We start from the raw sequence: 15570 nt of genomic DNA on the forward strand, positions 1-15570 counted from the left end.
ATCCCTGCACGTGGCGCGCAGCACCGGCTGGGGAGAGCATCTGAAGCAGCCCCGTGCCATCAGACCCATGGACGGGGGGCTCGGGGGGACCTTCTCTGAAGTCCAGTAACTCATCACAGCAGGGAAACCCGCTTAGGTTTCATGGTGTGTAAACCCCTCCTGAAAATCAGCACCTTTTACCTGGCCCCCTCTGAGTTCTTGGAAAGAAGGCATTTGCTGCCTCGCCGATTAAAAATTTTTCCTTCTGAAAGAGGAACCATGAGAAGTGGGCAGTCAAGTTTTTAAAAAGTCATTAGGCACTTCAGCATGCGTGAATGAGCAGACTGTATTAAGTGCCAACTGTATGTATTTTTGTCTCTTCCTGCACTGTAGCTGAGAGGCGTAGGTTGGTGCTGGTGGCGAGTGGGTGTGCGTCCTGCTTAGACCTCTGTGCTCTCCCCCCTCGAGCAGACGGGCTGCCTTGCTAGTTAAATTGCTAGTTCTTGAGCTGGGATGCTCAAGAATCAATTCCTTAATCATTTTGGAGGGATTTTGCTCCACGTGCCTTCTGCAGCCAATGCTGTGTTTGCTACAGAAGCAGCACAAACCCAGAAATCTTGTTCCCTCGGATTCTGCCCTGTTTCCTTAGAAACTAATTCCATACTATAGCTGTGAACTGAGAATCAAGGCACTTCACATTCTCTCCATTAGAAACATGTGAAATCAAACTGATGCACAGAGAGTGCAAATATATTAGTCCTTACTACTTTGCAGATTCTCCTCTTTTCTGCAGTGAAACTTCCTTTACTGATTTTCCAACTCAGCTGCTCTAGAGAACAGATGCCATTAGACTGTGGTTGCTACTCCTTTGATTAAGCTGCAAGGAGTTGTCATTGCTGGAAGTTAAATTTATTTTTAGTAGCTTGCTTGAAACCTTCATCTTGTGTCTCAAGAAAAGGATGTTCAGTTGCCTAGTTGATTAGTGTCCACATCTTCACTTCTAAAAGAAGAAAAAAAATTTTGAAATTCTGGGGGAAATTTGAGCAGCTTGAAATCACATAAAAGGGGGGAAAAAAAAGTCTTGATAATGGAGGTATTGCTCAACTGGTAACAAATCTCCTGGAGTTTTGTTTCTGATAAATGATTTGGCAATGCTTCCCTGAAGCAGAGACGTGTTGCATCTTTGCTATGCTTCAGCCAATTTTAATGACAAAATGTGTTTATTGATACTGATGGTCCTTTGTGGGTTTCAGAGATGAGGAGGCAAAAAACAGGGAAGGGATAATGTTGAATCTGTCTAGGAACTGGAACACAAGGAAGCAGAATGTTTGGTTTTGTTAAGGTTGTGTTAAGTCCTCATTTCATAGATGTGGAAGAGGTAAATGTTGGCAAGGGAAGTGTTTCTGCCCTGGCTTTGTCCTCTTATTCTGGTCCAAGTGTTTGTGTGACCACAGAGCTTTATGAAAAAACTATTTTGCATTATTTTATATGAGGTGGTATTTGGGTGAGCTATTTCAGTAGTTATTTTTTCACACAGATATGTTGAATTACAGTTTTAATTTATGGTTATCTGTCTACTGTGTGCTTCCTACTCTAATGAATTTACTGTGGTTGAGGTATGCAGCCTCCTGCGCATCTGTGACTGAACTTCTACTCTTTAGTGTTCCAAAAGAGCCGTTGAAGAAATAAGATACTTTAATGATCATTAAAGATCATTATGCCTCTGAAGGGTCACTTCTTTGAATTAAATTACAGAGGTTCGACGGGAAAAGAAACAACAGCAGGTAGTTCTCTTTAAGCAGTCACACCTCTAAAACGGTATTTTTCTTCCGGTTCCTGTCTTCTGATTTATGTTACAGTATAGTTCTCCACTGGCATTTTTCCCTTATCAAAGGTATTAAATTAGGTCATTAAACTGAATTAAATTTTGAAATTAATAAGATGTTTGGGTCAAGCATCCCAAAGCGTTGGGAACCTTCAAATCCTAAATAAAAGCTAAGTGCATGTCATGCATTGCTCATTGCTTTCATTCATTTTCTCTGTAACAAAGGGGCCAATCTGGCTTTCATTGAAACTTGATGCAGATTTCTGATGCATGTCAAGTGGAGTAGAATAAAGCTGCAAAATAGCTTTTAATGATAAGCCATAGTTGACTACCTTTGATCAAAAGAGATAGCGTGCCATGAGAAAAATAGGGTTATAAAATGCACTAAAAGGGAAGCATTATGCAGCAGCTGAGGTAAAACCAGATAAAAGTAGGTGGGTTTTAAGCACATGTGGGAAGGTAGAAACCAGTTTGAGGTGGGTGGTTGTCTTCAGCAGTTTGCACTTTTTCTGCAAGTCTTCCTCAGCACCTTTGTATTCACAGTGTTAGGAGGGGGGTCGTAGTACAGATATTTTGATGAAAAATGGAAGAACAGAGATGCAATAGTCTTTTTCTGGCAGTGAGCTACCCGTGGGAGGGATACCATCATAATGAATATGACTTCAAAAATAAATATTTTTCTATGTTCCTTTAAAAATTTGTCACTGATCTTAGTTTGGCCATAGTTCATTTTATTTGCAAAACTGTCACTTTTACTGCCTAAATAAACACTTCGGTATAATTCCTGCTGTCCTTATCCATCATACATGAACTTTTGTGCTGTTTGTAAGGGCTTTTGTGAAGAGAAGGTGAAAATTGAGGGGAAAGATAGTAATTTCTCTCTCTCTTTTTTTTTTTCTTTTTTTTTAAGGCAGCCCTAGAAAGTGGTAAATAAAGAAGTTGTCTGACCTCAGTAAAGATCACAAGGAGGATTGTGTGAGCTCCCCAGAGGGCACAGTAATTTTTTTGAGAAAATAAGAACTTGGAAAATAACTGTGCAGACAAGACGGGAAGATAGTAAGGGGATTTTCTTTGTTCATGAACGAATTTAACTTTCTTCTTAGTAAAGCAAATACAGTCCAGATGGCTGGAAAGTACAAGATGCTCCCAGGGGTTAGGGTGGAGGTTGGATGAATTAAGCTTTGTAGAAGTGAAAAGTGAACAAGTGAGATACAGAGCTTAAAAAAAGAGTAGTTGGTTTCTGTTCTTTCTCAATTTTCAGGGATGGATTGAGCCTTTCATGAGAGTGAATAAATTAAAGAATATGAAGAGGAATATGAAGTTTCTGTTTATAATATCAGTATAATAAAGTAGGAAGAATACCAATAAAAAACTGCTTTTTTTCTTTCACCAGTTGAGTTGGTCAGTTTGTAAACAAATCAGTCTTCACTTCCAAATACAGCTTGTTTCAATAAATAAGGGTTTTGTTACCTTGTAGCTGAGGAAAAATATTTGAAGATCTGTATGTGCACTTATTACTAGTTTTGCAGCAGTAGTGGAGTAATGAATTTTCCTTTATCCATTAATTAGTACTGACAGAAATATTTTCGTAACATACATCTGAAGTTTATGTTGTGAAACGCCTTCCAATCATCTGTTGTCGGGCATAGAGGTTCCTCATGGGAGGTTGTGCCGTGCCTTGATGTGACTGGCCTGATTGCCTCAGTTGCTATTGGGAGTGTGGGGAAAATCCTCTCCAGCCCCTCGAAACTTCAGCTGCAGGGCCTCCTTTTTATTTCCATTCTTCTCATTTTGAGGCATGGTAGGAGGCAAGTTTGGACAGTCTTGGGAAGAGATGCAGAACGCTGGTAACCTTTCTGGAAATGCTCATAACTAATGTTGCTGAAGTAGAATGGGAGTAACACTTCAGCTTCAAAGCTGAAAAGAGAAAACTCTGTGCTAGAGTAGGTGTAGAGGTGAAGTAGATTTGATGGCTTAGAAATAAACCCAACATAGTATTAAACGAAAAGAGATTAGAAAGGAATCAGTAGCTGCTCAGGTGGTCAAAGCATCAAGTTAGCAAGCATAACTTCTTAGTAAAAACATCCTGAACGGTGGCTTTTTAGGAGTGAAGTGGCAAAGACAGTTTGCAAAACAACATGCTGTGAAATTAAATGTAGTGTGAGAATGTGCTAGATCTTATTGTTACTTTATATGAAAAAATATGGAAAGGTTCCCTATGAAACTTGCCTTGCTTTTCATCCTTAGGCAGCCCGCTATCGCCATACTAGTACTATACCTGTAAATGCTTAAGTATGTATTTTTACATGCAAGCCCGATGAGAATGGCATACCAATAGAATCACAGAATGGTAGGGGTTGGAAGGGACCTCTGGAGATCATCTTGTCCAACCCCCCTGCTTGACCAGGCACACCTAGTGCAGGGGGCACAGGACTGCATCCAGGCAGGCTTCTAATATATCCAGAGAAGGAGACTCCACAACCTCTCTGGGCAGCCTGTTCCAGTGCTCTATTACCCTCACAGTAAATAATTTTTTACCTGGAACTTCCTATGTTTCAGCTTGTGCCCGTTGCCCCTTGTCCTGTCATTGGGCACTATTGAAAAGAGTCCAGTCCCATCATCCTGACACCCACCTTTTAGATATTTACAGGTATTGATGAAATCCCACCTCAGTCTTCTCCAGGCTGAACAAACCCAGGTCTGTCAGCCTTTCCTCGTAAGGGAGATGCTCCAGTCCCCTGATCATCTTCATAGCCCTCCACTGGACTCTCTCCAGTAGTTCCCTGTCTTTCTTGAACTGGGGGGCCCAGAACTGGATGCAGTACTCCAAATGTGGTCTTACTAGGGTGGAGTAGAGGGGGATGATAACCTCCCTCGACCTGCTGGCCACACTCCTTTTTATGTACCCCAGGACACCATTGGCCTTCTTGGCCACAAGGGTATGGTGCTGGCTCAGGGTCAACTTACTGCCCACCAGCACTCCCAGGTCATTCTCAGCAGAGCCACCTTCCACCAAGTCAACCCCCAACATGTGCCAGTGGATGGGGTTGTTCCTCCCCATAGGCAGGACCTTGCACTTGCTTTTGTTGAATTTCATGAGGTTCCCCTGGGCCCAGCTCTCCAGCCTGCCCAGCTCTCGCTGGATGGCAGCACAGCCTTCTGGTGTATCAGCCGCTCCTCCCAGCTTGGTACCATCAGCACTTGCTGAGGTTAGGCTTTGTCCCTTTGTCCAGGTCATTGATGACTGTTGAACAGGACTGGACCCAGCACAGACCCCTGGGGAACACCGCTAGTGACAGGCCTCTGTCCAGGACTCTAATCCATTGATCATGACCCTCTGAGTTCTGTTGTTGAGGCAGTTCTTTATCCACTTCACTGTCCACTCATCCAACCCACACTTCCTAAGCTTGTGTATGAGGATGCTATGGGAAACAGTTTCAAATGCCTTACTGATTCATAGAATCATAAAATTATTAAGGTTGGAAAAGATCTCTAGGATCATCATCGAGATAGACAACATCCACTGTTCTCCCTTTGTCAACCCAGCCAGTCATACCGTCCTAGAAGGCTATCAGGTCATTCAAGCATGATCTCCCCTTGGTGAATCCATGTTGACTACTTCTGATAACCTTCTTATCCTCTACATGCCTGGAGATGACCTCCAGAATGAGCTGTTCCATCACCTTTCCAGGGATGGAGGTGAGGCTGACTGGCCTATAGTTTCCTGGGTCCTCCTTCTTGCCCTTTTTGAAGGCTGGAGTGACACTCGCTACCCTCCAGCCCTTGGGCACCTCTCCTGTCCTCCACGACCTTTCAAAGGTGATTGAGAGTGGCTTAGCAACAGCATCCACCAGCTCCCTCAGCACTCGTGGGTGCATCCTGTCAGGGCTCATGGATTTGCAAGGATCCAGTTTGCCTAGGTGATCTCTGACCCAATCCTCCTCAACCTAGGGGAATTCTGCCTTTCTCCAGATTTTCTCCCTCACCTCTGGGGGCTGGGATGCCTGACCAGCCTTAGCAGTAAAGACCAAAGCAAAGAAGGCATTCAGTAACTCTGCCTTCTCTGCATCCTGCGTCACGAGGGCTCCCGAAAAGTAGTACATACCTGAGTGAGTTGGGAATTTGGTCATGTTTCCTTGTGTGAGTGATGGAGCCCAAGGGAGCAGAAGTCTTGTTCCCTGAACTGCCTATTCCATTCCTGAAGCTTTGATGCTGTGGTGGGTGTCCTGGGCAGAGTAGGAGCTAGATGGTCTGCATACAGCACCAAGAAATTGCTTTTGATTACAAATATAAAGTGATAAAAAAAACCCAAAACATTAAAATGTTCTCTTGTGGATGGTCAGATTAAGAATAAAAAGGGCTAGAGGTATAGGGCTGTTTCCTAGTGGTAAGCTAGTATATTTATGATTTATAGGAGGTTAGCCAAAGCAATGCTTGTGGGCAGCTCTCATCCAAGAGCACACATGGCAATGGAAGAGGAGGTGCAGGCCAAAGATGAAGTGTTTTAAGGGCAGGGGATGGTGCTGAAAACTGAATGCAGAGATGGGAGTGAAGCATAAAAGGAGAGAGCTACAATGGGCGGAGGGTGGAATTTCTTACAGCCATTAGCAGTCTTGGCATTTTTGAATGAATACGTGTTGCAAAGGGTGGGATCCTGCAGCCCGCTAGGTAGGAGGGGTAGGAGGGGACAGCTTCTGGTAAGAAGCTGGGAGCAACTTTTAAAATGTGGAGTGAGTATGGCATATTAGTAGGTGAAATCTGGTGATAGTAATGAGACTGTAGCAAAAGCTAATGAGTTGGAGTTGTCACTGAAAGACTGGTAGAGAATGAGGAAGAAGGATTTCTTAGGGACAAGAAAGCAGGAAACCTGTGCTAACAAAATCTGTGAAAGGAGTCATGCCAGGTTTTCACACTTCATTTTCTTTTTAAAAAAGAATGCAAGAGATATATTTTTTTGTTATTCCGGTAGAGATTTAAAATCTGAATACCAGAATATGTGAAGTGTGGCAAAAAAAGTAGAGGGGGGAAAAAAGATTAGGAGGCAAGTTCAGGGTCATTAAATAGTAGCTGGAAAATGCTAGGTGGTTTTTTGTTCACAATTACCCAAACCTTGGACAGAGCTTGAGAATGATTTTGCTTAAGTGTAATCTGTGTAGCTTTAACATATGCTTTTTCATTTTTCATAATGAAGGCTAAAGGAGCACTGTCTGCCTCCCCTTGACAGGCTTTTTGAAACCACAGTTAGCACTTGTATTTTGTCTGGCTTGAAGTGCTATCACTGAAAGAGATGCAATATATTAACAAATATGAATGAATACAGCTTGACTAATGCCGATCTCAGTAGGGACTTTGACTCGTTTTAAGGGGGCGAGGGGAGCAGAAGTATGTAATGCTGAAATTATTTTTCTGAAGGCCAGTTGGGATGCCTGTCACAGAACTGTATGCAGCTTTAATAATGCAGTACTTTAAAATACCCTACCTGAAAGTATTTTTACAATCTTGCTGAGAAACCATTAGTAATTAAAGTAGATACCAGACAGCAGCTATATTCTTTACAATACTGAATTGTTCAGCATTGAGCCTTTAGTAGTGGGATTTATCAGATGAGAAAAGTAAGTGTGAATTAGCATCTTCATTTTCATGTGTATTTAGTTCAGCCAAAAGTCATAACTAAAGCTTTCCAGATATTCTTCAATAGCTTTGATTTGTAATATTTTTCTAAAATCAATCTCTGCTTCATTATCAACACCAAAGCTTCCACTGATTGTAGTGCCAATTCAACTTGAGTTTGAATACTACATAGACTCTGCCCAGTAGTTTCTTGCCATCCTGAACATGCATCTTGGTGTAGTGACTAGGAAAATAAAAATGAACTATGTATTTTCATGAAAAACAGGAAATTATTTCTTGTGTAGCTTGATATGATGATGTTCTAACTGTGGAAATATGTGGTGTCCTCTAACTACTGCCTTGCCTTACAGTCTGCAGAGTTTGGGTAGTACTCTGTAGCATCACCAGTAAGATCAAATTGAAAAGCTTTTGGTGCGTGTTTTTTTTCTAGGACACTGAGAAAAATAAAAATAAGTATTTCTGAGTAGTCTTCTAAATCTAGCGGAGACTTTGGCGTATCAGTGGATATGGTTTTTTGGTTATCTAGTTAGGATAATAACTGGAAAAATAATTCTTGCTGTACTATTTTTAATTAAACCAAGCTGCTTCTTTGTATAATTTATGTTTAGATCTTCAGCATCATCTAAAAAGGAGGGGAGGGTTCATATGTTTGCAGCTTTAGAGGAGTTGAATGCTTCAAGACCAAGAGTGTGCTGTGAAGAAAGATGAGTTCTTTGAGAGTTCAGTGCACACCTCTGATAGAAAAGATTGAGAGATGCAATAGTTCAAATAAAACCTAGCTTGAAATTTTTAGCTTCCTGTGCAGTAACTCGTGGTAAATGGTTTTGTACATGAAAATATCATGGGAGACTTGCAATGGCTATTTTATCACTTATCATTTTGGAAGATTAAAGTACAGTATAGTCATGTGTTGTTTACAGTTGTGACCTCTTCCTCCATGGCACCATGGAGGTGAGTTTGTTGTCAAAGCCTTGTGGCCCTGTTTGCCCACGTGTGGGACACCAGAGCCATATCCTGTTCTCCTTTTTGAAGATCATGGAGGATTTTCCCATGTTCCCCCCTAAAAGGGGGATTCCAGAATTTGAAATCTTGTAATTGTAAGAGTGTTTTCCTAGGCTACCAGGGTAATAATGCCTGTGCCTTAGATTGTAAACACTCTCCCACACAAGCAGTCTTTTAACGTCTCCATCTGAAGTTAAGACATTTGTCTGTCCTCTCTAACCATCCAAAATTCTTGACTCGTTTGGCACACTACCCCATAAAGCTTTGTCTTTCATGCGTTTTGTTTGTTTTCAGAAGGAAAAACCAAAAAAATTTAGTCTCTTCTGTTTTGATGACTTGTTCCCCTTGCTTTCCTTCAGCTGCAGTGGAGAGAATTAAGTACAGTTGTAGCCCTGATTAAAATCATGGCTTAATTGAGTTGCAAATTTGCAATGACAGATAGTCATCGGGGTGCTGATTATTAGTACCTTTTAACATTCCTGGTGCCTTCCTGTATTCTGACCGTACTCGGTTTTTGTCATTGCTTATGTTCATTTCTTCTCTTTTTCTCTCCTCACAGCGTGAAGCTCAGTACAGGGTGTAAATTGCTTTCTCTGTGATAGTGACTTGTTAATTAGCTGTCAAGAAAATTAAGTCTTTGTAGGCCTATCTTGCCTTTCTCTTGGAGTATCTCTGATACCGGGTCTCTTCATACAGGGTCTGAAGGCTGGTAGACCGTGAGTACTAAGAGTGCCATTGCCCACACCGATACACCAACATTTCCAGCTTCGTTTAGGGGAATCCATAGTGTCAGTTGGCATTGCTGAAATAATAACCTGAAAAGGAGAAGTTAAGGAGGAAATCTATTCATTAGGCTAACATGGGTGATATTGTATAAGGTACAAGGGGTATACTACCAGTAGTACTGCTTTTTCTTCCGCTTAGCAAGTGGAGTAACAACCCATGTTTTCGTGCCAGTGCTCCTCACTAGCATTGCCTGTCTTACTGGCAGGGAATGCTGCAGGACTGAATTTTGTTACTGATATAATGAGTTATGGTTGAGGCTAGGGGTCTGTGTCTGGTTGATAGGGATGCTAACAATATTTTGGAAAAATCTGATAAATGAGTAGAAATCACAGTATAAAAATAAATTTTGATTAGACAAAGATGCGTGATAATTAAACAAGTTCTTTTCTTCTCTCACCCTCAGGAAATATATTCTTGTAAAGCCTCTCAGGTACTGAGTTTTAGTAAAGATGTCTTGTGGCCCTGGTATGACACTTCTGTATCCTATTATATCATCTGTTTTGTATGCTGAGCGCTGAGAGTGGAAAAGATGGAAACATGGTTAGATTGTCAGTTGTTTCCAATGAAGAAATCTCTATTTGGTGGAACTGTTTGCATTCCTGTGGTCAGTGGTATAAGGAAATACCATGTTATAAAAATTTCCCAATTGTTTCCTTAAGGGCTCTTAGAATTGCACAATCTTTTGATGGTTTTGTTTGTTAGAAAAAAAGAAATTAGTTACTAGCTCTTCAGTTTGGAACTCAAAATTCTCTTAAATATTTACTAGGGCTTTGCTTTTTATACTCAAGGTTTGGATTCAAACCAGAAGTGTATTTTCCTAATATACACTGATCAGCCATTATAATATGAGTAGTTAAAGAAGACTATATTTTCATTCCAGGAGGCGTTTCTTTGGGATATCCCATTAGTTCCTTGACTATCCGTCATTACGATTACTCATTGTTTCTGGAAGCAGCTGTAAAATGTTGCTTCTCTGAGCGGGGGAGAGCTAGCTCTCAAATAACCAAGTGGCTTTTGCACTTTAATTCTCAAGAAGAGAAATGGTATCTCTGACATACAAATCCTTTAGTCTTACATGCTGAAGCATCATTTAACATTTCATTTGTACTTGTATTTTCAATATCCTGTTAGGATTTGTGTAATATGTCTGATTTTTGACATACACATTGATTCAGATGTATTCCAAAATTTTTTGAAGCTTCTCCTATTCAATATTTGTCTTACTGCTGTCATAATTTGAGTTAAAATCCATCTCTCATCCTAACATATTCATCCAAGAATGTCTCAGTTATTATTTCCCCTGATCTGAGAGCTGGCTTGGAGTTGGTTCTTTTACTGTGTGACTGTTATTCCATTTCAGATTTTCATTTTCCCATTCTTGATAGGATCTGCGTCCATTGTTACTGAACGCATAATTTTATTTTGGCCACAGAGGCATTTAATTAATGAATAAGAGCTGAGAATATAGCCTAAACAGTGCTAAGTGCAGTGAAGACAACTGCTGGCCAGTGCCTACATCAGTGTTTCTTGCCCACGCTCAAGGGGTTGGTAGAGTGGGACGAAAAGACCCCAATGGATTAAGCAGAGTGAATTAGGTCATGGCACCAAATGTCACGGTAGTTTCACAATTGTCGAGGGGTTTTTATTGTTTTACTTTGGTTTTTGATAATAATGAGAATTTTAAACTGGGGAGGGAGGAAGAGCTTGTGAAAGCGCATTGAATGATACTAGGGAGAAGGGACGTGAAGAAGAAAGGGATTGTAGCAAAGAGCTTGTGACAAAGGCCGGAGAAAAATCTGCTCAAAAGCAGATATTTGGAGCATCATCGTTCCTGGCTTCAGGTGTCTCCCCTGCTGCCTCCTTTTGCTGAGAGCTGCAAGGTCTCCAACTTGTCCAGCGCCCAGAGGTGGGGACACAGCCGAGCAAGATGGCCAGCGCTTACCTGGGGCTATGCTGGCCCCCGTGGGAGTGACGGGGCACTGCGCAACTCCAGAGGGGGCTAAAGTACTGTTAAACCCCATCATAAATGGGCCCCTCTATGTTCTGCCAACCAGTGCTATTGGACCCAGAGCTGCCAAAATTGGGGAGAATATTAAATTTTCATGTCTGAGTGATCTACCAATGCCCTCTAGAAACAGTAGCTGCTAGCCTGCAAGACGGGATCTCTTCTTGCGGGTGACAGCTATGCTTAAAATAACGTATCAGGAACTTGCATAGAAATAGCATTCCCTTATCTCTAGCAGTGTTAAGTAGATGAAAAATAAACTGTACTCATGCCAAGAATAAACAGTCACGTTAAAGTGTTTAAATTCCTGATGCTGTGGAGGGCTCCTGCTCTAACACGACATTTTGATGCCAATACGCTTCCTCCTCTTTCCCCAATCACTGCCATCGCTTTGTGTGCTGTGCCAGGGAGCAGTTGGCAGGACAGCAAAATAAGCAAATATGCCTAAGCCCCATGCAGAGCACCTGGCTAGAGCCAATTCTGTTCCCTAAATCTGTATTCCTGTCAGGTCTAAAAGTAGATTAAATAGTTTTGTGGCTGTTTACCTGTGTTAATACTGAGTATAAGTACATTATTTTCAGCAAGTTTGTATTTAGGAATGAACAATGCCATATTTCTAGCAACATTTATTTTTCAAGTGAGCAAGGAACTGACTTTCTGTAGCAAACTAATTCAGGGAAAATGGACAATTTCAACACATAAGATGTTATTGTCTATTTTAACCAGGGTTCTCTTGGAATTTTTGTTATTCAGAGTATCTTGTGACAATAATGTCTTACATTAGATTTGTATAAGTCCACTTGCCTTCTTTTTGTGCACATTTTTTTTTCAGAATTCAATTCTTTACAGCTGAAATTTGTAGAGAACATTGAATAATCCAGCCTTTAGTGGTGATGGGGAGTGGATACCCAGCCTGCTGAAATGTTGAAACTGGTGAAGTATTTGTAGTACAGTATACTGAGAAGACGTAAACAGTAATGCTTGAGGGTACTGTTTTGAAGTCATGGAAGAGTAACAGGGAAAAGCTGGCGATGGTTGAAAGAGGCTGTTACAACCTGATGAATAAAAACAGGTTAACAGGTTGGTGCGAAGTACTGCCTGTGCCTGATGGTAGGCTGAGCTCAGTGTTTTCACAATGCATAAAATGTCTAATTTGCAATGTATAGATCTCAAAAAAAGAAAATGTAGCATATGTTTTGTATGCATGTATGAAATCAAGGAGTCTGGCCCTTGTCCCCCAGGAAATAACTGCTTTTCCTTGGAGGAGTGGTTTAGGGGAAAGGGAAGATGATAGAAATAGATTTGTCAGGTTTAGTTGAAGATAACTTGCACTCAAAGACTGAGAAGAAAAAAGATGGTAGAAACAAACAATTGCTATTTAACTTACTCATTTTACTTTCATGTTAGAAGATGAAGGCAAGGCGAAAACCTGTAGCTGCTCAGTGGTGGGAAAGGGTCAGAGCAAGGCAGTTGTTTCCTTATGAACTTTGCGCACCAGCAGTTCTCAGCCTTCAAAGAGCGGTATTGTGTTCCTTCCCCGGCTCCCCACCAGACCGGAGCCTGCCCGCTCGGCAGCGTAGCGGCTGCTCTAGACTTCAACTTCTGTTGGGCTAAAAGAGGAATTGTGGATTATGGCTGTTATGCTCTAGTTTAAAATGCAGCAGGGAGGCTGGATTTTACTTTCTGACTTGTAACCCGGTATGCATGAGGCAGAGTGGCAAGATTCCCAACTAGGTACTTGTAAATGAGAGTTCCCTTTGAATTTTTTTTTTTTTAATATGAAAAATGCATTATGTGATAACCAAGAAAAATGTAAATCAATTAAACATTGTGTAAGGGAGTTCACAAAACTAAATGTTGTGTTAATGCTTTCTTAAGTTTTAAGTGTACAGTATATTCCAATAATATTGAAAAGCCTACCAGGAGTCAGTAATCTCTTTCTTCTGTTTTACAGGTCAACTACTTTACTGGAGCAAGGAAAGCTGTGGAAAAAATCGAGGTAGCTAAAACATTTTACTCTCTGAATTCTTGGCTGTATTCTTGCTCGTGATTTGGTGTAATGATTTTAAAGGGGAGGAGGGAAACTGAATCAGCAAGCTGCCACTTTAAAACGGTTTTATTAAAAAACACAGACAAAAAAAACCACAATAACTTTAATCTCATTAATGTTGTGCCAAATACTTTTGTGGGATGAAATTGTACCTTAGCTTTGGTGTGTGTGCAAAAGCCTAAGCAATACTACGTAATATTTGCTCTAAATATGTAAAGGAACTTTGTATGTGTAAGGATATCGAGGTGTCCCGCAAGTTCCAGGCACGGTGCGGTGGGTGTTACCTGTCTGTATGGCTGGGTACGCTGACCAGCTGATGGTAAGTATCACCAAAGATGAGTGAATGTGTTGCTTGCAGTTTTGATATTCATTGTGGTAATTAGCAGACTTCAGCACGTTATTTAACCATTACATGTACAGTTCCTAAAGATGCGAAAGGAGGAGTATGAACACAGGAAAACTTGAGCTGTAGCCTATATTCTACAAGCAAGGAACTGGGCTTTTCATCTCCTTTTCAGACACTTCTGACTACTGTGTCTTACAAGTGTTACTGTGGTAAATCTAGCATATATTGTGTTGTGGTCTTCATTTTCATAATAAAAGGCAGCACCCATTCTTGCAGTGCAATCTTTTAGGGATTTTAGTTCCTAATCTCATATCTGAAGTACTTTTTTCCTACCAGTGTTTTCTACAACACCCCAGTCCTTGATTAAAATAAGACAGTGTTACAACTTACGTTTTCATGTCTGTTATGTAATAAAAAAGACTGTATTAATATAATCCTGTTGCTAACACCTGGGTAGGATTCTTTCTGTGGATTTTTTTTGAGTTGGAGAAAGTTTTCTCCTTTATTTGCTGTGAAATATTACCTGTAAAATACTACCGATACCTTCCAATTGCAACGCTATGAGGCAGAAGCAAGGAGTTGGAATATTATCACTTTATCAAAATGTAAAGACAGTGGCTTTTATTAATAAAAGCTTACTGCATGCTTCTGTGCACTTCAGACTGAATAGTGCTGAGCTGCCTTCTATTAAGAGTGCATGAAATTGTTACTTGTGATTGATGCAGTGAGCTCTGGAGTTTTCTGCCCTGTTGAGAAGTCAATGCCAAGTTTGCATATTTTTATCTGTGCTGGTTGCTCATGCAACACATGCAAAAGCAGCTTGCTATAGATAAGAATACAGTTTATATAGAAGTAATCTCTCAAATTTCTCCTTTTAATACAGCTTTTAGAGACTGGTTATGTCAAGCATTTGTCTTATCTTTGTGATTGAGGGAAAAAAATAGTGGATGTTTTGTTTTTGACTGGTGTATTCAAAAGTGTGGAAATTTAAAAGGGCAGAGCAACTTACAGCGCTGGTAAAAATGAAATGTCTCGTTCTTGACCTGCTGGTGGATAGTTATGCTTACATTGCAGGTGATGCAGAACTTATCAGGTTAGTTATCTGCACAGAAGTGAAAATACAGGAGAGAAATCCTGTCCTGGAGTGAAGCAGTGATACTGGCAGCGAGGCATTAATCAATAATGCGTTTCAGTTCAAGAAACAGAGCAATTTCTTAGACTTTTGACTTTGCTTTAATGTCATCCAGGTGATAACTTTAATCTTTAAATTGAGGTCTTCTGTGATGCTTGGGGGGTTTAAAATGCAAGTTGTTTTTCTGGAAACTTGGGAGGCTGTCTGCTGTACACAGAGCCCCAGCATGGCTACGTTCCCTTCGGTGCTGGACTGGCCTCTCCTGCAGGCTCCTGGTAAGATGAGAAGCTGGCAAAAAGCGTAAAAAGGAATTCATGTGTGGCTGGAAAAAAGCTCCAGACTTTTTATCTGGCGTCTCTAGAGCTGAAGGAGAAGTTTCTATCTCTCTGCTCAATTTAGACAAGAGATTTTACTCCAGACATCTTTTTGCCCCTCACTGTGTAAAACCTGTCAAATCCTTTTCCTGACACTTTCTCCCCCATCAGTCCCTCAGAAGGACTTCAAAAGAGATTTTTCCCTATTGCAAAAGGAACCAGACATGGCCTTTCTTACTCACCCTGTATTTGAAGCATTGATAAGTAACATGTGGCTGGCTCCAAACTGCAGACTTTCCCAGCCATTTGAGAAAACACTGTTAATCCTCAAGTTTTAAAAAACTATAGGATTGTTCTTCCTTCTTTGCAATTGCTCTTCTGTGTAATATATCCCAAGAGTTTTGATTATCTTCTGTCTGAAGCAGTTAGAATTCACTACTCCTTTTCTGATTAACACATATTGAAAAGAAATGTAAAATTTTTGAAACTTTTCCATATGG

At 40.8% G+C, this 15570-nt stretch overlaps 1 protein-coding gene across 2 annotated transcripts in view; it reads left to right on the forward strand.

The window, feature by feature from the left end:
* The window catches only part of ADD3 (adducin 3), a 103356-nt gene that overhangs the window by 22740 nt on the left and 65046 nt on the right, over positions 1 to 15570 (forward strand). For both annotated transcript variants that reach the window (XM_075108316.1, XM_075108318.1), the window contains exon 2: positions 13183 to 13227. The gene's annotated coding sequence lies outside the window, so the exon portion shown is untranslated. The remainder of the gene's footprint in view (positions 1 to 13182; positions 13228 to 15570) is intronic.

This window comes from Phalacrocorax aristotelis, chromosome 12, assembly GCF_949628215.1.
Source record: "Phalacrocorax aristotelis chromosome 12, bGulAri2.1, whole genome shotgun sequence".
Classification (NCBI taxonomy): Eukaryota; Metazoa; Chordata; class Aves; order Suliformes; family Phalacrocoracidae; genus Phalacrocorax; species Phalacrocorax aristotelis.